This window comes from Bos javanicus, chromosome 3 (genome assembly GCF_032452875.1).
Source record: "Bos javanicus breed banteng chromosome 3, ARS-OSU_banteng_1.0, whole genome shotgun sequence".
NCBI classification, from domain to species: domain Eukaryota; kingdom Metazoa; phylum Chordata; class Mammalia; order Artiodactyla; family Bovidae; genus Bos; species Bos javanicus.
Window position 1 is genome coordinate 36864952 of NC_083870.1, and position 25729 is coordinate 36890680.

Here is a 25729-nt window from a genome sequence, read left to right on the forward strand (position 1 = left end):
GTATCTTGCATGCCTGTTTTAAGAAGAAATGTAGGACAAATTATAGATTTAACTAGCCTTAAATGTCATTTAATAGTAGAAGTCATTAAAAGCTATTTGACTAATAGCAGCTAGAAAAAGAATCTAGATTCATACCAGAGCATTACATTGCTGAGTGGCTAGATTCCAGGTAAAGTGATTGATTATATTATTGAGGAACACATGTTTTACTGGTCTACCTATAAATTATCCTCAGCTCCAGGGCTACAGGAATAGGTTTTCATTTCAGAGCATTTTCCTCCATTTAAAATTCCATGATTTTTTCAGTCTAATCCTTTGCCCACTTCTATATTATTCATTTGTGGAAATAATTTCTATTTTGTATTATTTGCTAGACAACTACCATCCAGTGAAGTGAAAGTCACGCAGTTGTGTCCGACTCTTTGTGACCCCATAGACATAAAATCCATGGAATTCTCCAGGCCAGAATACTGGAGTGGGTAGCCCTTCCCTTCTTCAGGGAATCTTCCCAATTCAGAGACCATCCAGTACAAGTGCCTAAAATGCTGGTAGTAATTATTTGAATGACTTTGTTAGGTAGTTAGAATAGGGAAAAGGAGTCCAGAATGGCGGCGGCTAAAAGATAAGGAAGAAAAAAGCCTGCGAAAATAGAACAAAGGAAGGCCCAAGGACCGGAGTGAGGACCTCAGGTAGAACAAACAACGCTCCTGGCTAACCCAATTTACATAGGGCAGGCCCAGGGGGAAAAGAAAAACATATAAAAAGAGGAGCCAAAGGGATCTCTCTCTCTCTGTCCTGCGCGCTGGGGTGCTCTTCGCGTCTTTGGGTCGACATGCCCTCACGCCTTGAGGATGGATTTTCCTGTTATTATCTAAATAAAATAGAGCTGTAACATGGAGCTGTAACATTGATTTGTCTAAGAGCTATAACACGGTCCGTTTGAGACCTGAGAGCTATAACATGGCCTGTCCAAGACCCGAGAGCTGTGACACGTCGAGGGCTTTAATGTCCATCGCTCCAAATCTTTGTTGTGGATGAGACAGAACCGAGGAGCATACACTCGCCTGACATCTATGGTGCCATGACTCGGGTTTAACCTGGCTGTTACAACCTCAGCACGGCCCCCCACAAGGAGGAGGCCAAGCTCAGCAGGAGCCCAACTCAGCGAAGCTCCTGTGGTAGAAGCTGAACGTGAAGAAAACCCAGCGCAGGGGAAGTGACAAGAGGCCCATCGTGCTGGAAACCAGGACAGCGAAAAACGAAGTCAGCAGAAAGCTCAGTCTCAGATTCCAGAAGACCTCCAGTTAAAGTAGGAGATCCTCACTGCTATGGCTGCAGGGACATATGGCTAACAAAATCTTAATTCCTTTACAATCTCTCGGTTCTTGTCTCCTTGAACCTCCCGCAAACAGGCGGGCGGCAGTGGGCACAATTGAGGGACCCTGGAGAGGCTACTCCTCAGCATGTCCCAAAGGCGCTATCTGCTGAGCCCCAGTAGCTGTTACACAAGCCTGTGGGGGTTCTTCTATCCTTACTCTTCTTTGTACCAAGGATCAGACCAATGAAAACTGTGAGCACCGGTCAGATATTTAGCAAATTTTCCGGCAAGCTGTGAAGGGGACTCCTTGGCACGTTTTTCCCACTGCTTTTTCCTCCTGTCCTTCAGCTCTCTCTCCCAGGAATTGAGTCCGACCAAAACCCAGGAGGCCCAACTTCAGGACCTAATGAAGTTCAGGCTCTGATGTCTCATTGCAAAAATTCAGTGAGAGACAAAGCGATAAGTGAGAAGTGGATTTGTTAGGATTCAGAGAGAAGTACCCACTCTACAGGGTACTGGTACCAGGCGATGAAATGCAGCCTGGCTAGGTTTTGCGAGTGGGGTGAATTCATATGCTAATGAGTGGGAGGATCATCCCAGCCATTGGGGAACCACTCACTCCTCTGTCTTTTGACAGTGACTTAGAGCTGTTCTGCCATCTCTGGGTGTGCCTTTTGGCTTACAGGTTGGGGATTAAGGTTTACTTGAATTTGACTTGTCATCTTGGACCCAACTGATCTTAATTGGTTTACGTTTATGTCCTTGTGCTCTGTCATTCTTTCAAAGGTTGTGCTCTGCCCCCTTCCCTCCTGTTTCATGCTCTTTTCCTCAGCCCCATCCGGGCCCACACTGTCGCCTCTTCAATCTTATGGAGGGACAACCAGAAAATAGCTGGTCCTTGGGAGAGAAATACTGTATAATATCTAATCCCTCTAGATATTCAGGCCTTCATCTTCCACGTTTCCTACAACATGTGCAACACCAACATCTCTCAGTGAACCTGCTATGGCGGGCTACAGGCACACAGTGCCTGCTAGAAGTTCATCAGTTGGCATCCCTTCAAAGGCAGTTAGGCTTCCATGGATAATGTTTGCCACTTTGGGAGTTAGCCCTGCAGGCCGTTTGGGCCCAAACCCTTGCCACCCTTCTCCTAAAGTTACAAACATATCCCTGGATCAAATCTCCACTCCACTTTTATGGAACATTTGGTCTGTTGCCTCTTACCAATTTGTTCTTGAGCCAATTACTAACTCCTACAATCAGGACCCTGCCCCCTTGTAGGCAACATTGCTCCACCAAGCCTACTATTAAAATACCTTAATGTCCCTAACCCGGCCAGATAACCCACTCCTTTGTCGCTACTTCTGTTATTACCTAAAGTGGGTCTATGACAACAAAGTGTTTACCATTGGAGACATCCTAACCTGCTCTTATGGAGGACTAGGGAAAGAAATCAGTAACTTACAATTCCTTATAGTAAGAGGACAAGGCTTATGACTGTTACACTGTTTCCCAGTCTCAGGGCACAGGCTTGGATTGCTTTACATCATGATATCTATTCCCATCCACGGTGGACAAACCAGCAATGAGTTAATATTACAACCCGTTAATCCTACCCAGCACTGGTCATGCTGGAGATCTTGGGGATGCCCAACTCAAGTCTGGGGGTCCCAGAAGGTCAACCTGCCTTGACCTGCCTAGGGATCTGGCCCTCAAAAGGTTGTCACGCCTCAACCTGCTCAGGGATCCGCCAGTCCAGGGGTCCCAGGAGATTGTCATGCCTCGACCTGCCCAGGGACCCAATTCTTGGGAGGCCATCATGCCTCGACCTGCCCGGGGATTTGATCTCCAGGAGTCTGTCATGCCTCAGCCTGCCTGGGGATCTGCACCCTGACCCAGAGACTCCTGGCTTTCAGGTTGAAACAGTACTGGGTAAGATAAGCTTCAAAAAGACTCACCCCTAAGGAAGTCCACCCACGGAAATAGAATGAGGCCTATTAGTTTTTTTTTTTTCTTTTTCTTTTCTCCCTGTCATGACTGTCTTTCAGATGGGAAATAACCAATCCACTTCCCGGCAGATGCCCTTGAGATGCATCCTTGATAACTGGAAGCTGTTCGATCCTCTAACTCTGAGGAGGAGTCGCTTAAAATTCTTTTGTGCCACTGTGTGGTCACAATATCCACTGGGGGACAAGGAACACTGGCCTGAGGATAGGAGTTTAAATTACAATACCATCCTGCAACTAGAATTATTCTGCAAAAGACAAGGAAAATGGACAGAGATCCCCTATGTCCAAATTTTCTTCCGACTAAGAGATATAAAGGAACTCTGGCTTAAGTATGAAATTGTTGTACACCCTAAAAGTGAGCCCACTAGGCAAATGGTATTAGGCACAGGCAACCAAGAAAAGGACCTCCCCCTCCCCCACTCCATGAAGGCTCACCTCCCACAGCTCCCGAGTTGCCTGGTGCTCCTTCCTTGTATCCAAACGTGCCCGCATTTTGTGGAGCACCCCCTCCACAAAAGCCAGCTAGAGTATGTCCCTTAGTTGAAACTGGAGGAGAATTCAGACCAACCCAGGTCCATAAGCTCTTCTCCCTCTTAGAACTAAGACAGATCAAACAAGACCTGGAAGCTATACAGATGACCCAGTCAAATATATAGATACATTCCAACATATTACCTTGACATGGAAAGACATCATGGTCATATTTAGCCAAACTTTATCTGACCCTGAACATACTAGGGTCTTAAAGGAAGCCCGAAGTTATGCAATGGGGCTTCACATGTCAAGTAATAGATATCCAGTAGGGGAAACTGCAGTGCCCTCCTCCGATCCTAATTGGAATTATAATGACCCTGAGCACATCTAGGAAAGGGATCATTTTCTAATCTGTGTGAAGGCAAGACTGAAAGCAGCCCAAGAAAAAGTAATTAGTTATGCCCGGGTCTCAGCAATAACTCAGGAGCCCAATAAGAACCCCATTGCCTTTCTGGAAAGGCTAAAAGAGGCCCTCCAAAAGTTTACCAATCTGGACTTAGACTCTTATGAGGGACAGGTGATTTTAAAGGACAAATTCCTGTCCTAATGTGCATCAGATAACAGAATTAAGTTACAACAGCTACAGCAGCAGGACCCTGTTTCCTCTTTAGATCAGATGGTCAGATAGCCACCAATACCTTTTATAACAGAGAACAGGAGAAGGAGGCCAAGGCCCAGGAGAGGGAGAGAAGGAACGAGACAAGGCATGCCCAGATGCTGGCCGCCCTCCAGAGAAGCCCTATGGCAAACCCCGAGTCCTTGCAGGACAAGGCATGAGACAAATGCCTAATCTGTAGACAGGCGGAGCATTGGGCCAAAGAGTATCCAAACCGTGACAAGTCTCCTAAAATGGCTTGCTAGAAATGCCATCAACTGGGACATTGGGTGGCACTCTGCCCTCGGGACCCAAGAGCCTCAATCAAGGTCAAGCGCCAAGCCTTCCCTAATGATGGTTCAAGAGGACTGAAGTGGCCCGCTCCAGCCAGCCCGCCTGTCACAGATAACCATCACGGGGCTGGAGCCAAGGGTACAACTGGATGTGGCAGGTAGGTCCGAGAATTTCTTGGTTGACATGGGGGCTACCTACTTTGTTTTGATCTCCTACTCTGGAGCCTTCTCCTCCCAAATCTGTACCATTTTGGGTGCTACAGGAAAAAAAATACTACTAAAAGATTCACCCAAGCACTTCTTTGTTGCTGGGATGGACAAATATTTTCTCACCAGTTTCTGGTGGTTCCTGAGTGTCCTACTCCCTTAATGGGAAGAGACATACTCACTAAACTGGGGACCACCCTTGTGATGGGAAGCTTTTCAATCCCTAGAGCCCTACAGCTCCTGGTTACTACTGAATAACCCATTACACCTCCAATAGGGAGGGACCAAAAACTATGGGAAGACAAAATTAACCCCCAGTGTGGGACCAGGGGAGTCCTGGACGAGTCCACCAAGCTGAACCGGTCATCATTGTCCTCCGAGATCCCACTCAGTTTCCTAACCGGAAACAATGTCTTCTCAAAAGAGAGGCTCATGAGGGACTACAGCCTTTAATAAATAAATTCCTTGCTTGTAGGCTATTGGTCCCCATCAATTCTCCATGTAACACCACAATCCTCTCAGTAAAGAAAAAGGCTGGAACCTGGCGAATGGTTCAAGATCTCCAGATCATAAATGAAGCTGTAGTCCCCCTCCATCCCACAGTACCCAATCCCTATGTAATCTTGGGAAAAATCCCACCCAGTGCCAAGTGATTTACAGTCTTGGATCTCAAAGATGCATTTTTTTGCATCAGTTCAGTTCAGTTCAGTCACACAGTCCTGTCCGACTCTTTGGGACCCCATGAGTTGCAGCACACCAGACCTCCCTGTCCATCACCAACTCCAAGAGCTTGCTCAAACTCATGTCCATCGAGTCGGTGATGCCATCCAGCCATCTCATCCTCTGTCGTCCCCTTCTCCTCCTGCCCCCAATCCCTCCCAGCATCAGGGTCTTTCCCAATGAGTCAACTCTTCACATGAGGTGGCCAAAGTATTGGAGTTTCAGCTTTAGCATCAGTCCTTCTAATGAATACCCAGGACTGATCTCCTTTAGAATGGACTGGTTGGATCTCCTTGCAGTCCAAGGGACTTTCAAGAGTCTTCTCCAACACCACAGTTCAAAAGCATCAATTTTTTGGTGCTCAGCTTTATTCACAATCCAACTCTCACATCCATACATGACCACTGGAAAAAACACAGCCTTGACTAGACGAACCGTTGTTGGCAAAGTAATGTCTCTGCTTTTCAATATGCTATCTAGGTTGATAATAACTTTCCTTCCAAGGAGTAAGCGTCTTTTAATTTCATGGCTGCAGTCACCATCTGCAGTGATTTTGGAGCCCAGAACAATAAAGTCTGACTCTGTTTCCCCATCTATTTCCCATGAAGTAATGGGACCAGAAGCCATGATCTTCGTTTTCTGAATGTTGAGCTTTAAGCCAACTTCTTCACTCTCCACTTTCACTTACATCAAGAGGCTCTTTAGTTCCTCTTCACTTTCTGCCATAAGGGTGGTATCATCTGCATATCTGAGGTTATTGATATTTCTCCTGGCAATCTTGATTCCAGCTTGTGCTTCTTCCAGCCCAGCGTTTCTCATGATGTACTCTGCATATAAGTTAAATAAGCATACAGCCTTGACGTACTCCTTTTCCTATTTGGAACCAGTCTGTTCCATGTCCAGTTCTAACTGTTGTTCCTGACCTGCATACAGGTTTCTCAAGAGGCAGGTCAGGTGGTCTGGTATTCCCATCTCTTTCAGAATTTTCCACAGTTTATTGTGAACCACACAGTCAAAGGCTTTGGCATAGTCAATAAAGCAGAAATAGATGTTTTTCTGGAACTCTCTTGCTTTTTCCATGATCCAGCGGATGTTGGCAATTTGATCTCTGGTTCCTCTGCCTTTTCTAAAAGCAGCTGGAACATCTGGAAGTTCGTGGTTCACATATTGCCGAAGCCTGGCTTGCAGAATTTTGAGCATTACTTTACTAGTGTGTGAGATGAGTGCAATTGTGCGGTAGTTTGAGCATTCTTTGGCATTGCCTTTCTTTGGGATTGGAATGAAAACTGACCCATGACCAAGGTAAGAGAAACCCAAATAAGATGGTAGGTGTTGGGAGAGGGGATCAGAGAGCAGGCACAATGAAACCATAATCACAGAAAACTAGCCAATCTGATCACACAGACTACAGCCTTGTCTAACTCAATGAAACTAAGCCATGCTGTGTGGGGCCAGCTAAGACGGGGGGGGGGGGGTCATGGTAGAGAAATCTGACAGAATGTGGTCCACTGGAGAAGGGAATGGCAAACCACTTCAGTATTCTTGCCTTGAGAACCCCATGAACAGGATGAACAGGCAAAATGTTAGGATACTGAAAGATGAACTCTCTAGGTCGGTAGGTGCCCAGTGTGCTACTGGAGATCACTGGAGAAATAACTCCAGAAAGAATGAAGGGATGGAGCCAAAGCAAAAACAATTCCCAATTGTGGATGTGACTGGTGATAGGAGCAAGGTCCAATTCTCTAAAGAGCAATATTGCATAGGAACCTGGAATGTTAGGTCCATGAATCAAGGCAAATTGGAAGTGGTCAAACAGGAGATGGCAAGAATGAACATCGACATTCTAGGAATCAGCGAACTAAAATGGACTGGAGTGGGTGAATTTAACTCAGATGACCATTATATCTACTACTGTGGGCAGGAATGCCTTAGAAGAAATGGAGTAGCCATCATGGTCAACAAAAGAGTCTGAAATGCAGTACTTGGATGCAATCTCAAAAAACAATGTGATCTCTGTTTGTTTCCAAGGCAAACTATTCAATATCACGGTAATCCACGCCTATGCCCCAAACAGTAGTACTAAAGAAGCTGAAGTTGAATGGTTCTATGAAGGCCTACAAGACCTTTTAGAACTAACACTCCCAAAAGATGTCCTTTTCATCATAGGGGCTGCTGCTGCTAAGTTGCTTCAGTCGTGGCTGACTCTGTGCGACCCCAAAGACAGCAGCCCACCAGGCTCTCCCGTCCCTGGGATTCTCCAGGCAAGAGCACTGGAGTGGGTTGCCATTTCCCTCTCCAATGCACAAAGTGAAAAGTGAAAGTGAAGTCATGCCTGACTCTCAGCAACCCCATGGACTGCAGCCCACCAGGCTCCTCCGTCCATGGGATTTTCCAGGCAAGAGTACTGGAATGGGTTGCCATTGCTTTCTCCTCATTATAGGGGACTGGAATGCAAAAGTAGGAAGTAAAGAAACACCTGGAGTAGCAGGCAAATTTGGCCTTGGAGTGCGGAATGAAGCAGGGCAAAGGCTAATAGAGTTTGGATTTTTTTTTTTTTTTTTGCATACCACTGGCTAAAGAATCCCAATATCTTTTTGCCTTTGAGTGGAAGGCCCCAGGAGAAAAACAACAGATGACTTGGACAGTATTACCTCAGGGGTTCAGAGATAGCCCCCACCTGTTTGGACAGGCCCTTAGCCATGATCTCCCAGATCTGGACTTGGGACCTAAGGGAAAATATTACAATATGTAGATGACCTATTAATCTGCTCTCCAGATGAGAAAAATGCCTAACAACATGCAATTCAGGTTCTAAACTTTTTGGCAGAAAGGGCATATAAAGTCTCCCGTGCTATGGCACAGATGGTCGAGACAAAGGTCACTTACCTGGGAGTTCAGATTACACACGGGTCCAGGAGGCTGTACTCTGATCAGGTACAAGGAATCCTCCAGTTGCCCTCCCCCACGACTCAAAAACAATTGGGAGCTTTCCTGGGGCTAACTGGGTATTGTAGAATCTGGATACCCAACTACGGTCTAATTGCCCAGCCCTTATATGAAACCTTTAAGGGATGAGATGATTCAATCCCACTGATGTGGGGAACTCCTCAAAATAAGGCAGAGGCTACACCAAAACAGGCCTTAACTCAGGCACCTGCCTTGAGGTTACCAGATCCAGAAAAAGCATTCCAACTTTATGTCCATGAAAGAGAGGGAATGGCCTTGGGAGTGTTAACTCAAAGGTTGGGGTCTGAGCCCCAGCCTATATCTTGCTTATCCAAGAGGCTCGATCCAACCACCCGAGGCAGACTCCCCTGGCTTTGTAATCTTGCAGCTATTGCAATCATGATAGAAGATGCTTTAAAACTCTCCTTTGGAGGCAAACTAACTATTTTATCAGCCACCAAGTAAAACAACTCCTAAATGGGTGAGGCCATTTATGGATGTCTGATCAAAGTATCCTCAGATATCAAGTAATGCTGATGGAAAATCCAGGCCTCACTATATCCTCTTGTGAGGTTCTTAACCCAGCCACCCTCTTGCTTACCCCCGAGGGCTCTCTCCCCTTTCACTCTTGTCTAGAAACCTTGGACTTCTGGACAAAACCCCGAGAGGGATTATCAGAAGATCCTCTGACCAATCCTGAGGAAATCTGGTACACTGATGGAAGCAGCTTTGTCTTGGATGGAAAAAGAAGAGTCAGGTAAGTAGTAGTCTCCAATTTTGAGATCATAGGGGTTAAGCCTCTGCCACCAGGTACTTCAGCCCAATTAGCCGAGCTCATAGCCCTGACTTGAGCTTTAGAGCTGGGAAAAGGAAAAAGAATAGCCATTTACACTGACTCCAAGTGTGCCTTTCTGGTGCTACATGCACATGCAGCTATTTGGAAAGAAAGGGGCCACTTGACCACCTGAGGGTCCCCAATCAAATATGGTGATCAAATTCTTTGACTCTTGGAGGCAGTCCATCTGCCCACTGAGGTTTCAGTCTCCCACTGTAAAGGACACCAAAAAAGGAGCATGGAAGTGGCACGAGGGAACCAAGCAGCTGATCAGGCAGCTAAGAGAGAAGCATTATAGAACCATGATCTAATAGGGGTTGCCACCTTAGTTACACAGACTAATTTGCCAAAACTCCTTCATATACTGAAGGTTAGACTCCTAAAGCTAAGAGCGAGGGCTTTCAAGAAGATCATATGGAGTGGTTCGAAAAGGAGGGCCTCTTTTTTCTGCCTGAAAATCTCCAATGGAAGTTGGTTAACTCCTTACATGCCACCACTCATTTAGGGGAAAAGGTCCTCCAAAGATTACTAGAAAGGTCCTTCAGAGGAACAGGCTTCCAAACAACTATAAGACAAGTGGTCTCCTCTTGTCCCACTTGCCAATGAAACAACCCCCAAGGAGCTTGAAGACCCCAGCTGGCCCAGCCCATCCGATGACATGGGGCCTACCCAGGAGAAGACTGGCAGATGGACTTCACCCAGATGCCAGTTTCTCAAGGGTATAAATAACTATTGGTCATGATAGATACATTCACAGGATGGATTGAAGGCTTTCCCACCCAGAATGAGAAGGCTGAGGAGGTGGTAAAAAAAACTGCTCCATGAAATCATTCCAAGATTTGGTCTGCCCAGGTGATTACAAAGTGACAATGGGACATCATTTACTTCTAAGGTCACCCAAGGGGTCTTGAAAGCATTGGGCATTACTTATTATCTCCATTGTGCCTGGAGGCCTCAATCTTCAGGAAAAGTAGAAGAAGCCAACCAATTCTTAAAATCAGCGATAAAAAAGATAACCCAGGAGACCTCCCTGGATGGAAGGAGGCTTCTCCTCTGCACCCGTATTGCCCCTAAGGAACAGGTTGGTCTTAGTCCTTATGAAATGCTATAGGGGAGACCTTTTGTTTATGTCAATGACCTCTTCCTAGATCCAGAGGTTCAGACCCTCCAGTCTTATACCATGGCCATTGGACAATTCCAACAGGATATACGCTTGTGGGGTATGAACCAGGACCCAAAAGATTCTAAGGAGTCACCACTATATGCTCCAGGGACTCAAGTCCTAATTAAAATCTGGAAAGATGGTTGCCCAAAGGCTCAACTCCAGCCCATATGGAAGGGCCCCTACTCTGTAATACTTTCTACCCCCACAGCAGTTAAGGTGCCAGGACACGACTCCTGGATTCACTACTCACAAGTCAAGTCGTGGAAGAAAACAGAAGAGGACACTCAACTCACCTGTGAGCCCCTGGGAGATCTCAGATACCTATTCAGGACTACCAATGAGTGCCATTCTAATGAACACCCCCAAAATCTGGTCTCTGGGGATAAGATTTCTCAGGATAACTCTAAAGAGCCAACACAGCTTGGCAGGGATAGTACTCCAAAACAGATAGGAGATAGATCTTCTGATCCCTAAACAAGGAGGGACTTGAGCCATCCTGGCGATGTGATGCTGCTTATGATTATTGCATTTAGTGTTAATTGTCTAACCTGTTTTGTCTCTTCCCAGGTCAACAAGCTACAACATGCAGTGCCAGTTCAACAAAGTTGTAAGACTACAGCAGACCACGAAAAATATCACTTACCCTTAGATGGACACCTCTATAAGGACTCTGAGGCCTGAGACTAGCAAGAGGGGAGGCCCAATGCCCCTTGCTGTCCCAGTTCAGCAGGAAGTAGCCAGAAAGACCTCGATGCCCCTATTCCCAAAGAATTGAGCCTCCTGTCTCTTGAGGGGGGAATGTTAGGTAGTTAGAATAAGGAAAAGGAGTCCGGAATGGTGGCGGCTAAAAGATAAGGAAAAAGCCTGGGAAAATAGAGCAAAGGAATGTCCGAGGACTGGAGTGAGGACCTCAGGTAGAACAAACAACAATCCTGGCTAACTCAATTTACATAGGGCAGGCCCAGGGGGAAAAGAAAACCACATAAAAAGAGGAGCCAGAGGGCTCTCTCTCTCTCTCTCTCCCCTCTGAGTGCTGGGGCACTCTTCTTTTCGTGTCTTTGGGTCGACATGCCCTCATGCCTTGAGGATGGATTTTCCTGTTATTATCTAAATAAAATAGAGCTGTAACATGGAGCTGTAACACTGAATTGTCTAAGAGCTATAACACGGTCCGTTTGAGACCTGAGAGCTATAACACGGCCTGTCCAAGACCCGAGAGCTGTGACACGCCCAGGGCTCTAACGTCCGTCACTCCAAATCTTTGTTGAGGATGAGACAGAACCGAGGAGCATACACTCGCCCGACAACTTGTTTCTGAGGGAACAAAAAAGAATGTGGAGGTCTTTCTTTAGCACATTCTCATTTCAGGGGGAAAGGTCAACAATTCAGATAAAGCCTATTTCATATCTCTGTCGGGCTCACAAGGAGCCAGCCTTACTGAATTAGTGAAAATCTCTCCAATTTAGAGTAAGGGGCAAAAATTCTTCCGGAAAGGTATGATCTTCAGTGTTTGAGATTACTTCGTTTAAATACATACGCATGTTATTTATTAAACTAAAAGATATTTGCCTTCTAAGTGATGACATTTGTGTTTTCATTTCCATTTCCTCCAAGATTTCTACCAACGAGTAACCTTTATTGGGTTGAAGGAGGAAGAGGGTGTTTGAATGACATTCAGAAACATGCAGTCTACAGTGGACCAACAGAGTGGTGACTCGGTTACCTCCCTCAGGCCATTGGCCATACATGGTGGTTTTTCTGTGACAAACTCTGCTTCCTTCAGTAGTTTCCACAACCCAAGTCCTTGTCTTTTTCATCATATTATGATAGCCTCCCCTTCTCTCTGTACTCCCACACATCCTCATGCTTAGTACTTAAACAATTTCCTTTATGCACATCTTGATTTCTTATCAGAAATCAATATTTTGAAGACTTTTTTTTTCTTCATGGAGTACTATCATTTCAAAATCAAAATATTTTGCAATTGTTGAAAACTCACAGAAATATTCCATGCCTGAGCTGACAGGAAATTGTAATCATATTGTCAAGCAATTGCTCTGATTGTGGCAAAGTGAGAATGTTAGATTACATGTGTCAGCATGTGAAGATAAGGGCTGCGCAGTGAACAGCATGTTGAAGGCTTGATAGGAGATGGGGAGTTTATCGCTGTAAACCACAGCCTGCTGTCGACAGTACTGCCACCTCAGCATTCCTCCATTTGCATTAGGAACCCTTTATGATCAATAAAGTGTCTCAGTTGAACTATTTGGAAAGCATTCTGAACATTCCTGGAAGAGCCTGTTCTGTCAATTAATTTGTGATAATCTGCAAGCCAGGGTTAAACAACTAATGGTTTCAAATGGGTGATATCGGTCCATCTTTCTCAGACTGGATCTAATAGCATTAATACATTCATTTCATATGAGCGACTATACAGCAAGAGAATAAATGCTTTTCTGCTAAAATGGATGAAATCCTTTGGTAGCCAGTTTTCTTGGGTATTGAAAGATTTATTGCCAATCTCTCCTGGTTTTTCCCCTGGTCACAGCAAGACCCTTAAGGTTCTTCATCACCTTCCTCTCCTCCCATGGCGACTTGCAGCCTCCACCAAGGATATCCATTATTCAGAGCCTCAGTGTGCTGCGGCTACTTCCATGGCCTCATCACTCAGCATCCACTGTGTCTTCTTCCCCAGAGGCAGGAGAAGGCTGTGGAGTCTGAGGTCAGCATGTGCTGGCTTCATTCTTTTATCCAAGTTGGCAGTCAGGTATTTTAAGGTGCTATATTTATTATTCAGTTGCAAAACCAGGGCGATTTCTGTGACTGATATTGTGGTATATATACTAGATGTTTATTAAATAAATATATATTTTATGATGTGCATTATTTATTAAACTAAACATTATTCTACTCGTGTATCTTTTGGGCCACTCTTTTTCTTCCTTTCTCTTTACATTCTTTTAGTTTCACTTTGCTTTATAACTCTATTCCTGCTCACTGGGACCAATATTCTATAGACATTCTCTTGTAAGAGTTGGACACTTTGGGAAGCTAAATTAATTCCTTCTGACCCTTTGGCCATCACTTTGTAATTGTTTGTTTCAATACCCTGAAGGGGACCTTAGCTTCCTGAGTTGATGAGTTAAACTTTCAGGAAGCCGGTGGGCTCAGGGAGGCAAGTTTTAAAACAAACCCTGCAGATTTCCTCAGAGTAGTTTTGGGCACTCTACCTTGTTCACATGGACTGTGAGTAATCTCAGCTGCTGAAAGGGAAGCAGACCCAGGAAACACTGAGGGTTTTTGTCTTGTGTGTATTCACTCCAGTCACCTCTGCTCCTCACTTCCCCCACCTTGCTTCACTTAAAACTCTTGGAGCCTTAAGGCAGTGCAGGTAGCTGTGGGGAGCAGATGGTCATCTCATGAAAACCTCTTTTCATGTTAAAAAAAAAGTCAGTGAGGGGCTTAATTTTCTTTTCAGGATAAGATCTAAAATAGGAAACAAACTGGCACGTATTCTGTGTCCAACACAGGTTTGTGGATTTTCAAATACTTACAGTGTGGAAGAAGGTTACTTCTCACCTTCAGTGATTTGTTATATAAAAAAATGCATTATTTAACAGTTGTTAGATAAGCAGTAGCCTGTGATGTTATTAGAGGACATCAAATGAACTGGAGAGTCAACTTGGTATTTCATTTTTGTTTTTCTAGCCTCTTTCAAAACATCCAGTACAATAGAGTATCTTGGGACTCCTGCTTTAAAGATGGGCATGAGAAATCTTGCAACTGTTTTATGAGTCCCCAGGTGAATAATAGGCCCACCCTTAATATTTGTGGTTTTTACTTGGAGCCAGTGTATAAATGGAGGCTCTTGCCTGGCATGCTGGGCCCATGCAGAAGTCTATAGCTGGGACCCTGTTGTTGGCTAGTCTATGGGGAGTACAGAAAGTAACTAGCAACACCAATTATCTGTTTCCTTGTATTATTCATCTTATGTGTTTTGGAGTATTTTGTCTCTACCTACCCCAAATGTCTGAGATTTTCAAGGAAGCACTGGCACAGCTTTTACAGTCTTAGTAGTGCTTGGCACAGGGCTGTGGACATAGCAATAATAATGATATAATAATAATTTTACTATTTTATAACTGCATAAAGATTTAGGTTATATGAAACTCCTTATATCTCAAATCTGTGAGATAAATATTAGATGCAGATGCAAGGAAATTATATTTAAAGAAGAATGATGTATGACTTAGAAAATGCACCCCAGCAATTTAAATCCATTGTTTCCAAGAATCCTTTTGAGCCCTTTTCTTTCTCAAGTAGGCACTTTCATTCCAATCCCAAAGAAAGGCAGTGCCAAAGAATGTTCAAACTACCGCACAATTGCACTCATCTCACACGCTAGTAAAGTAATGCTTAAAATTCTCCAAGCCAGGCTTCAACAGTACGTGAACTGTGAACTTCCAGATGTTCATGCTAGATATGGAAAAGGCAGAGGAAGCAGAGATCAAATTGCCAACATCCGCTGGATCATCATAAAAGCAACTGAGTTCCAGAAAATTATCTACTTTTGCTTTATTGACTGCAACAAAGCCTTTGACTATATGGATCACAACAAACTGTGGAAAATTCTTAGAGTTTTGGGAAAACAAGACCACCTGACCTGCCCTGAGAAATCTGTATGCAGGTCAAGAAGCAACAGTTAAAACTGGACATGGAACAACACACTGGTTCCAAATAGGGAAATGAGTACATCAGGCTGTATATTGTCACCCTGCTTATTTAACTTATATGCAGAGTACATCATGAGAAATGCTGGGCTGGAGGAAGCACAAGCTGGAATCAAGATCGCCAGGAGAGATATCAATAACCTCAGCTATGCAGATGACACCACCCTTATGGCAGAAAGTGAAGAGGAACTAAAAAGCCTCTTGATGAAAGTGAAAGAGGAGAGCGAAAAAGTTGGCTTAAAGCTCAACATTAAGAAAACGAAGATCATGGCATCTGGTCCCATCACTCATGGCAAATAGATGGGGAAACAATGGAAACAGTGAGAGACTTTATTTTTGGGGGCTCCAAAATCACTGCAGATGGTGACTGCAACCATGAAATTAAAAGACACTTGCTCCTTGGAAGAAAAGCTATGACCAACCTAGAGAGCATATTAAAAAGCAGAGACATTACTTTGCCAACAAAGGTCCATCTAGTCAAGGCTGTGGTTTTTCCAGTAGTCATGTATGGATGTTAAAGTTGGAACATAAAGAAAGCTGAGCACTGAATAATTGATGCTTTTGAACTGTGGTGTTGAAGAAGACTCTTGAGAGTCCCTTGTACTGCAAGGAGATCCAACCAGTCTATCCTAAAGGAAATCAGTCCTGAATATTTACTGGAAGGATGATGCTGAAGCTGAAACTCCAATACGTTGGCTACCTGATGTGAAGAACTGACTCACTGGAAAAGACCCCGATCCTGGGAAAGATCGAAGGCGGGAGGAGACAGGGACGACAGAGGATGAGATGGTTGGATTGTATTACTGACACAATGGACATGAGTTTGAGTAGGCTCCAGGAATTGGTAATGCTTGGTGTGCTGCAGTCCATGGGGTCACAGAGAGTCGGACACGACTGAGCAACTGAATTGAACTTGGGTTTAGCAGCCGTTAATCTCTGGTCCTTTTATGTTCCCTTGACAATTGTTCATATATCTCTTTTTAGCAATCCTCACATTCTATTTATATTATTGTTCTTTAAGCATATATCTTAGCTCGCCTTCTGGAATGTGAGATGTTAAAGCAGAAGGAGTCTCACTCACCTTTGCGGGATCCTGTACATTCCAGAAAGACTTAATCCTTGCTTGGTAAATGTGTGTTTGAATTTAAATATGGAAAATAGTTAATGCAGCATCTTTTCATTAAATGCACTTTGGGGAAAGATAAATATCACACAAATAAATCATTGTTTATACTCTGTAGACCCTGAGAACAGATCCTCAAAAATACAATATTGTGTAGTTGTGGTTTTTTTTTTTTTTTTTTTTAGTTACTAAATCATGTCTGATTCTTTTGTGAACCCATGCACCAGGCTCCTCTGTCCATGGGGTTTCCCAGGCAAGAATACTGGAGTGGGTTGTCATGCCCTCCTTCGGGGGATCTTCCTGACCCAGGGATATAACCTGTGTCTCCTGCATTGGCAGGCAGATTCTTTACCACTGAGCCACCAAGGAAGTATAGTTATGAGTGCGTGTGTGTGAAGTCGCTTCATAACACCTTTTTAAAAAAGGAATTTTAGATTTGAAAACTGGTTTATTTCATTACACATCAGAAATCTACACCATCTTTGATCAAAACTCTATCCAGATTAACTTGATAAAATAACTGATTAATATAAAAACAATATTTAAAAATTACCAGTTGAAGAGTAATAAAAGTTTCCCTCTTCAAACCATGGTTTAATAAGTACTAGGATGGTGCTCACAATCAACATATAAATGTTTATCAGAGCATTTGTTCTTTAGGCAAAGTTACTTATTATTTAAGAAAGGACTGGGATAAGTGATATGCAAATCTTCAAACTACATGAATTTGCTACTGCAATGAAAGTGAAAGTTGCTCAGTTGTGTCCAACTTTGCGACCCCATGGACTGTACAGTCCATGGAATTCTCTAGGCCAGAATACTGGAGTGGGTAGCTGATCCCTTCTCCAGGGGATCTTCCCAACCCAAGTATTGAACCCAGGTCTCCCTCATTGCAGGCGAATTTTTTACCAGCTGAGCCACTAGAGAAGCCCAAGAATACTGGAGTGCATAGACTATCCCTTCTCCAAGGATTTTCCTGACCCAGGATCTGAACCGGGGTCTCCTGCATTGCAGGCTGATTCTTTACCAGCTGAACTACCAGGGTAGTGTGTGAATAGCTTTCACCTTCAACAACGAATTAAAACATGTTTTGTCTGGTATGAAAGACTTTTTCACATTGCACTAGACAATTCCCTTCTAACTTCCACCCACTCATTATATTTTTAAAAATTTAACAGTATCTCCTAGGTGATGATTGAATAGCGGTTATCTTTTTTGTTGTGTCACCTGTACTGACTGCTACAAAATCACGTGATGGAGTCTTATACTTACCATAGAGGATTTTACATTAGAAGTGAGGATGTAAATGATGTCTAAAAGAACTTTAATTACTGATATCATTTGTGTTAAATCTTTCATATCCCAAGGGGGTCTTAAAGTTCTGAGAACAGCATCTCCTTGTATTCTCTTTCCTTTAAACATCACCTTACACTTCTCATGCACTCCTGTGCTTTTCCTCTTCTTTCAACTAGATAGGTTCATATCTCTACTGAGTGATAAGATTTCTGAGCATTTATAGCTAATTTTTTACTTGGTCCAAGAATGAAAACATGTTGAAAAATTAAAAACTTCTTGAACAATTAAACCACAACTTGTCTCCTTTGCTAGGAAGTAGCATCAAGTAGCCATTTCATTATTTTTGCTTTTAAATTGTGCCAATACAACATAAACCAGATAATATATAGCAAAAGCTATCTAACTATGAAAATATTTATTACCCTCCCTGCTTCTATTTTTTGAAAAGTCTGGTCAAAGTTTGCTGCCAAATATGATAACTTTAAAGATTGATGAATTTGGGTATCTGTTTTCATTGTAATTCTTAAAGATCCTACCATTTTCTCCTATTCCTGCCAATCTCAAAGCCAGTGATCTCTGGTTTATCCTCTATGACCTCTTTGTATGGTATTATCTTAATTTTTAATTTTCCTTAAAGCCAAGATCCTTCTTGCCTCAGGACCATTAAATTTACTCTTCCTTTTCAGTCTAGAGTGTTCTGCTTTTATCCCTGTTTTCTCCTTTTCTTCCTTCTCCTTTATGCACTTTTTTGGGAGTTGGTATATTATTCTATTCTCAAATTCTAACTTAAATGTTATTTCTTGGAGGACTTGAAGAGAGATATTAACAAATTAAGAGACCAGGGGAAGTTTAACAGTGATAATACAAAAAATTAGTATTCGCCAGGATTTGGGGTGAACAAAAAGATGTTTGGACCTACATTGCCCATTCTCTACTTGGGAGTCCCTTGTGTGCTCATACTTACTTGGTCAATCATGTCCAACTCTTTGTGATCCCATGGACTGTAGTCTTCCAGGCCCTTCTGTCCAAGGAATTTTCCAGGCAAAAATACTGGAGTGGGTTTCCATTTCCTCCTCCAGGGGATCTTCCCAACCCAGGGATTGAACCCTTGTCTCCTGCATCTCCTGCATTGTCAGGTGGATTCTTTATCATTGTGCCATCTTGGAAATCCCTCTTCCCTCCCAAATATGAATGGCACTGCCTCTCTTTCTGACTTTTCACTCCTTATTGTTTCTAGCAACTACTTTAATCATATTTGTTTTCTTCCATTCCTCTGAGAGAAGCCCAGCCACTCTAGTGTGTACATTTTGATGGAACAGAATAGAGAATCTGTAGAATACATGTTTACAATGAGGCTTAAATTTTTCTCTTGTTTTCTTTCTCTGAGGCAGGCTTGCTTATTCCCCAAGGCCTGATGGATGTCATATAATCAGTACAATCTCCTATACTTCTTAAAGCTAAATGGTCCCTGCCACCTTCTTCCGTATTAGTTATTCTAGGGTTCTGATATAAACTGAATGCCTATGTTCCCACAAAATTCCTAAATTGAAGCCCTAATCTCCAGTATGATGCTATTTGGAATTAGAGCCTTTGGAAAGTATTTTTGGTTTAAATAAAATCATGAGCTCATGATGGGATTAATGCTTTAAACAAGAAAGAAGAGACATGCAATGACTCTCTGCTTGTACACACCAAGGCAAGGCTATGATACATAACCAGCAAGAGGGCCCTTATCAAGAACCTGACCATGTATGGCACTCTGATGTCGGATTTCCAACCTTCAGAAACTGAGAAATAAATGTGTGTGGTTTAAGGCCCCTTGTCTGTGGTATTTCATGATAGCATCCAGAACAACCCACAGATTCCTAGAGATCGTGGATCATGGGCACAGTAGGAGCCAATCAGAGAGTTAAAGAGCTGGTAGTTTGTGCAGTAGAGCTTGAAAATAACCCCTGAAGCAGTGATGTACTTTTGGGAAAGACTTGGGGATGTGGTGCAAGGGTAGAGAAGCAGTGGGTACTACATGCTGCTGAGCATGGGCAGGGCTGGGTCCTGAGGCTAGTAAGTTAGATGGAAGATTCCAAAATAGTGCTTGCCAGCACCAGTGTTTTTACAGTAGAAAGAGCTCCCCAAATGCCTGCTGCCAGTGTCCAGATCTCCAGGATGAGCTCCTGTTACCTCCTGCTTCTGTAGGAGACTCCAAGATTAGCAGGTGGGTCTGACCTAGGCTCCTCTCCAATTATTGCTTCTTCCCTGGTCCACAGTTTGTGAGATTTTCTGTGCTCGCTTTAAGAGTGGAGTCTCATTTCCCACAGACCTCTGGAACTCCTGCAATAAGCCCATTGGTTTTCAAAGTCAAATGTTCTGGGAGCTCATCTTCCCGGGTAGGGCCTCTGGGCTATAGAACCAGAAGTGAGGCTCAGACCCCTTGCTCCTTGGGGAGAACCCTGTAATTGTAATTATTCTCCTGTCTGTGGGCTGCCACTCCAGTGGGTATGGATCTTGACTATACTATGACTCCACTCCTCCTACTTGTCTTCTGGTTCCTCCTTTAATCTTTAGTCATAGAAAATCTTTCCTGGGAGCTTCCCATCTCTTTCATGATTGTGCGTGCATGCTAAGTCACTTAAGCTGTGGCTGAATCTGTGGACTCCACAATCTGCAGTTGGACTGCAGGCTGCCAGACTCCTCTGTCCATGGGATTCTCCAGGCAAAAATACTGGAGTAGATTCCCTTGCCCTTCTCCAGGGGATCTTCCTGACCCAGGGATCAAACCTGCATCTCTTGCATTTACTGCATTGGTGGGGGTGGGGTTCTTTACCACTAGTGCCACCTGGGAAGCCCTTTTCATAGATAGTTGTTCTGTAAATAGTTGCATTTTTGTTGTGAGAGAAGGTGAGTTCAGGTCTCTATACTTTGCCTTCTTGGGAATTCCCTCAGGCCCTTTTTCAATTAAATTGATTTTAAAAAGGGACTCTAGAACACTGTAGTTACATAAATATCAATAATATATAGCATATTAACATAAGTATGACTATCAAGAATATTTTAATATAAAAATTTTCAAAATTTTAATTGAAAAGTAAGTAAAATACTTTATTCTAATTTTGTATAATACATGTTTGATTATTCATGTTTTTAGAAAATATGTCTTTAAATTTTAGTAAGAATGTAGATGATATAAATTTTTTTTTGAAAATGCATTTTTTTTGAGGTTTCATAACCTATGGTTCCTTTAAGGACTTTCTATTTAGATGAGTTTTATGTTCATATGTTTTCCTATCTTAATGGATAAACTTCTGCTTAAAGTTGGAGAGCTGTCATACTCCCAAGATAAACTTAATGGTGCAAAAATATTAAGCTCTCATTAAACAATATAATGAGACTCTCTTCAAATCTGCGTTGGAGAGTCCCTATAATTCTCTCCTCTCTCACTTTAGGTATCTCTCTCTCTCTCTCTTTTTTTTTTTTTGCTCAGAATATTAGTAAATGAATCAATGGTTGTAAGAAATTCTTGGGTGTCTTACCTCAAAACTTGTGATTGTTTTTCTCAAAAACAGCATTGAGCTTTTAAAGAGTGGTTTACTTATCCATTGCTGCATACTGAATTATGCCATAAATCCTGGCTTAAAAAAATAGACATTCATTATCTCACAATTTCTATAGGTCTTAAATCTAGACATGGCTTAGCTGGGTCCTTTGGGGTCAAGGTCAGTCATGAGCTTGATTGAAGTTATGATTGTGGCCCAGGCTTGGTCTCATCTGCAGGCTTGACAAGAAGAAGATTCACTTCTAAATCTACTCCTGTGGTTGTTGGAAGGATAGACCTCCTTGTGGGCTATTGTACTTAAACCTTATTTGCTCACTGGCTCTTGATCAGAAGCCTCCCTCAGTTCCTGACCACATGAACTCTCATTACAGAGGCTCATCATGGCAGCTGGTGTCCCTAAGAGGGGTGACAGAGAGTATTAAAGACTGAAGCCATGGTCTTTCTTTAACTTAATGTAGTAGTTGACTTCCCATCACTTTTGCTGTAATATATCTCATGAAACAATTCTCTAGCTGCAACCCACACTGAAGGGAGAGTCAGATGCAAGAACATGAATTCCAAGAAATAGGGTTCATTAAGAGCTGTTTTAGAGTCTGCTTACAACAAACCTGCTTCACCAACAACTCTCTTCCTTCACTAAGTTGGGAGCAATACTTTCTTTATTTGGGACAATCAAAAACTTCAGAGCCAACTTTGAACTGTCTTTTTTCCCCCTCAAATGACATTCTAGACTGTGAGGAAGTCTTGTCAGTTCTGTTTTAAAAATAAATGCAGACTTTTATCACTTCCCATGCTTTCACCGCTATCACCCTGGCCTTAGACCCCAGCACCTTGAGTCTAGATGACCGAAAGAGCCTCCTAATAAGTGCTTCTGCTTTTGTCCTTACCCACCATAAGTCTACTCTCTACACGACAGCCAGAGAGATCCTTGTAAAACAGAAATCAGCCGTGTCATTCTCTTTAAAATCTCCTTTGGCTTTCCATTTAACTCCAAGTAGAAGCCAAAATTTATGATGCACTCCAAAGCTTTTCATGAGTTGGCTCTTCATTCTTTACTACTCTCTTAAGTGCTCTGCTCCAACCACACTAACTTCTCTCTATTCCTCTAGCTCAAGGACAGGCTATGGCCAAGGGCTTTTCCTATGGCTTTCTCATCTGCCTGTAAGGCTCTTTCCCTAAATATCTGCTTGGCTAACTTTCTCTGCTACAAAAGTTCTCTTTTAAACCTTGATAAAGCCTGCCCTGATCATTCAAATTTTGTATACCAACCTATCCTCCTCACCTCCATCCCTCCAACCTGATCTACTTTCTTTATACCATAGCACATATCATCTCCTATGAATTGAATTAAGTTCTTCCAAAAAGAGTCATATGATGAAGTTTTAACTCTCATTATGTCAAAATGTGACTTTATTGGAAAATAAGGTTACTGTAGATATAATTGGTTAAGATGAGGTCAAATTGAAATAGAGTGGGCCCCTAGTCAAATATGACTGGTATCCTTATAAACAGAGGGTTAGGACACAGACACACACAGAGAAAGAAAGCCATGTGAAGATGAAGGCAAAGATCATGGTAATGTGTCTTCAAGCCAAGGAATGCCAAAAATTGCCTGCCAACCACCAGAAGCTAGATGAGAAGCTTGAAATAGATTCTTTCTCATAGCCCTCAGAGGGGCTGGCCTACACCTTGATCTTAGTCTTCTAGCCTTCAGAACTGACAGATGATTGCTTTTTAAGTCACCTAGGTTGTAGTACATTGTTGTGGGATGCCTAGCAAATTGATATATCATCTCTTATTATATTAGCAACTTAATTTTTATTATTTGTATATTAATAGTTTAATTTTGTGTGCCACACAAGATGCAGGTTTGATCCCTGGGTCATGAAGATTCCTTGGAGGAAGAAATGGTAACCCCCTCAAGTATTCTTGCCTGGAAAATTCCATGGACAGAGGAGCCTGGTGGGCTATAAAGTCCATTGGGTCACAAAGAGTTGGACACAACTGAGTGACTGAGCATACACACACTGTGTTTTTTTATTGAAATGTAACCATCTTAAGGGCCAGGATCTTTGCACAGTTTGGTCACTGGCAGAGATCCATCCCTGGCATATAGTAGGGTCTAGACAAATAATTTGGAGAAGGCAATAGCACCCCACTCCAGTACTCTTGTCTGGAAAATCTCATGGATGGAGAAGCCTGGTAGGCTGCAGTCCATGGGGTCTCTAAGAGTCGGGTATGACTGAGTGACTTCACTTTCACTTTCCACTTTCATGCATTGGAGAAGGAAATGGCAACCCACTCCAGTATTCTAGCCTGGAGAATCCCAGGGACAGAGGAGTCTAGTGGGCTGCCGTCTATGTGGTCGCACAGAGTTGGACACGACTGAAATGACTTAGCAGCAGCAGACAAATAATTATTGAATGAATGACCAAGAAACAAATTTTCTCCATGAAATTATTTATGCTATATTAGGTTATGCTCAAAGAACTAATTGCAAAGTTCTGTAATGTCCAAATACAGAATGCCTCACTCAAATGTAGATTTTTGTCTTTACAATCTGCCTTGAAACTGCTAACATAATACAGGGGGGTCAATGATGCAAATAAAATAGAAAATGTACCACTTTTGACTAATGAGATTAGTAGATACATTGACGACTGGTTGGATTACATAGAGATCACACTAAGAAGTTTCATTACAGATTGAATAGTACTTCAGTAATGATGCTAGTGAGTATCCCTAAAGAGAAACGCTTTGAAGAACTTTATTTGTTCTATAAAATATCAGAAGAGCTTACAGGAGATGAATTATTTAAACTGAAAAGTAAATACGTTAGATGCAAACCAGATATCATGGAAACCCTAATGTGTGTGTCCTGAGACTGAGGGAACAATGACAGAAAGTTGTAAAGGCTTTTACATCAGCTCATATTATAAACTGTACGTTTCAAGAAATATATTCTATTCTTCACAGTGAGGCTTTCAGATGTAGACATTGGCTGTAGATCAGAATTCTACTTTTCATGATGTTATCAAAGTGGTGAATCTAATAATATCTAAGCTGCCCCATCCTGTTTTCAGCTTTATGTGAAGAAATGGGATCAGGCACCACTTTTTGCTGTTTCATACTGAACTTTGTTACTCATCCAAGGGAAGAATTTTGTCAAAAATTTAAATGAGCTGTAGGAATCAAAAACGTTTTTTTCCCTGAATGATTCTCACCTTGACTGTTTTGAATCATAGTTATTGGCTTGCTCAACTTTACAGCATTGGACTTCTAAGGAATTTAATGAAAACAATAAGGACTCCATTAAAAACATTAATATGTACAGAGTTTATAACTCAAGTGAAAAACAAATCTTGAAAACATCGAGTGAAAAATATTTTGCTAATAATATTTAGTAGATATTATAATATTAATTGTAATGAAGAATCATTAGCATACAACAGAACATTTGGGTGTATCATCATTTTGAAATACTTGATGTGAAAAAGTTGCATTGGATTTGAAATCCAAATAGATTATCACAGGATTTTTCAAAATTACTTTGGTGAATGAAAGGAAAAAAAAGAGTTATTAGATTTCATATTGTTGTTGAGTCACTAAGTCAAGTATGACTCTTTTGCTACCCCAAGACAGAGGAGCCTGCCAGACTCCTTTGTCTATGGGATTTCCCAGGCAAGAATACTGGAGTGGGTTGCAATTTCCTTCTCCCAGGGATCTTTCTGACCCTGCAATTGAACTCCAGTCTTCTGCATTGGCAGGAAAATTCTTTTCTGCCGAGCCACCAGGGAAGCCCTAGATTTTGTGCCATGCTAAAGAAAAAAAAATGCTCCAAATTCTGGCAATGATGAGAATTCCATTCACAAGTCAGAAGACTATTAATAATCTTAATGATATTTGCTACCTTTACTTGTGTGAACAAAGTTTCTCATTAATGGTTGAGTATAAAAAATTGATGGAGAAGGAAATGGCAACCCACTCCAGTACTCTTGCCTAGAAAATCCCATGGATGGAGAAGCCTGGTGGGCTACAGTCCATGGGGTCACAAAGAGTCAGACATGACTGAGAGACTTCACTCACTTCATTCTATAAAAAATTGAAGAGGTTATCTGTTTTGGTTACTTATTTCTACACAGCAAAGAGCCCAAAGACTTTGTGGCTTAAAGCAATAAGTTATTATTGCTTATAGTTCTGTAGGCTGATTAAACATTATACAATTTGGCTTTGGATCTCTTATATGGTGGCACCAGTTTTCAGCTGGTTCTATAGTCATTTGAAGTTTGACTAAGATGAGCAGGGCATCTCAGATGATGCTGGCTGTTAGCTGATAACTCCACTGACATTGTCAACCTGAGTGCCTACACTTGGTCTTTCCATGAAGCTTAGGCTTTTTCCTCATGGC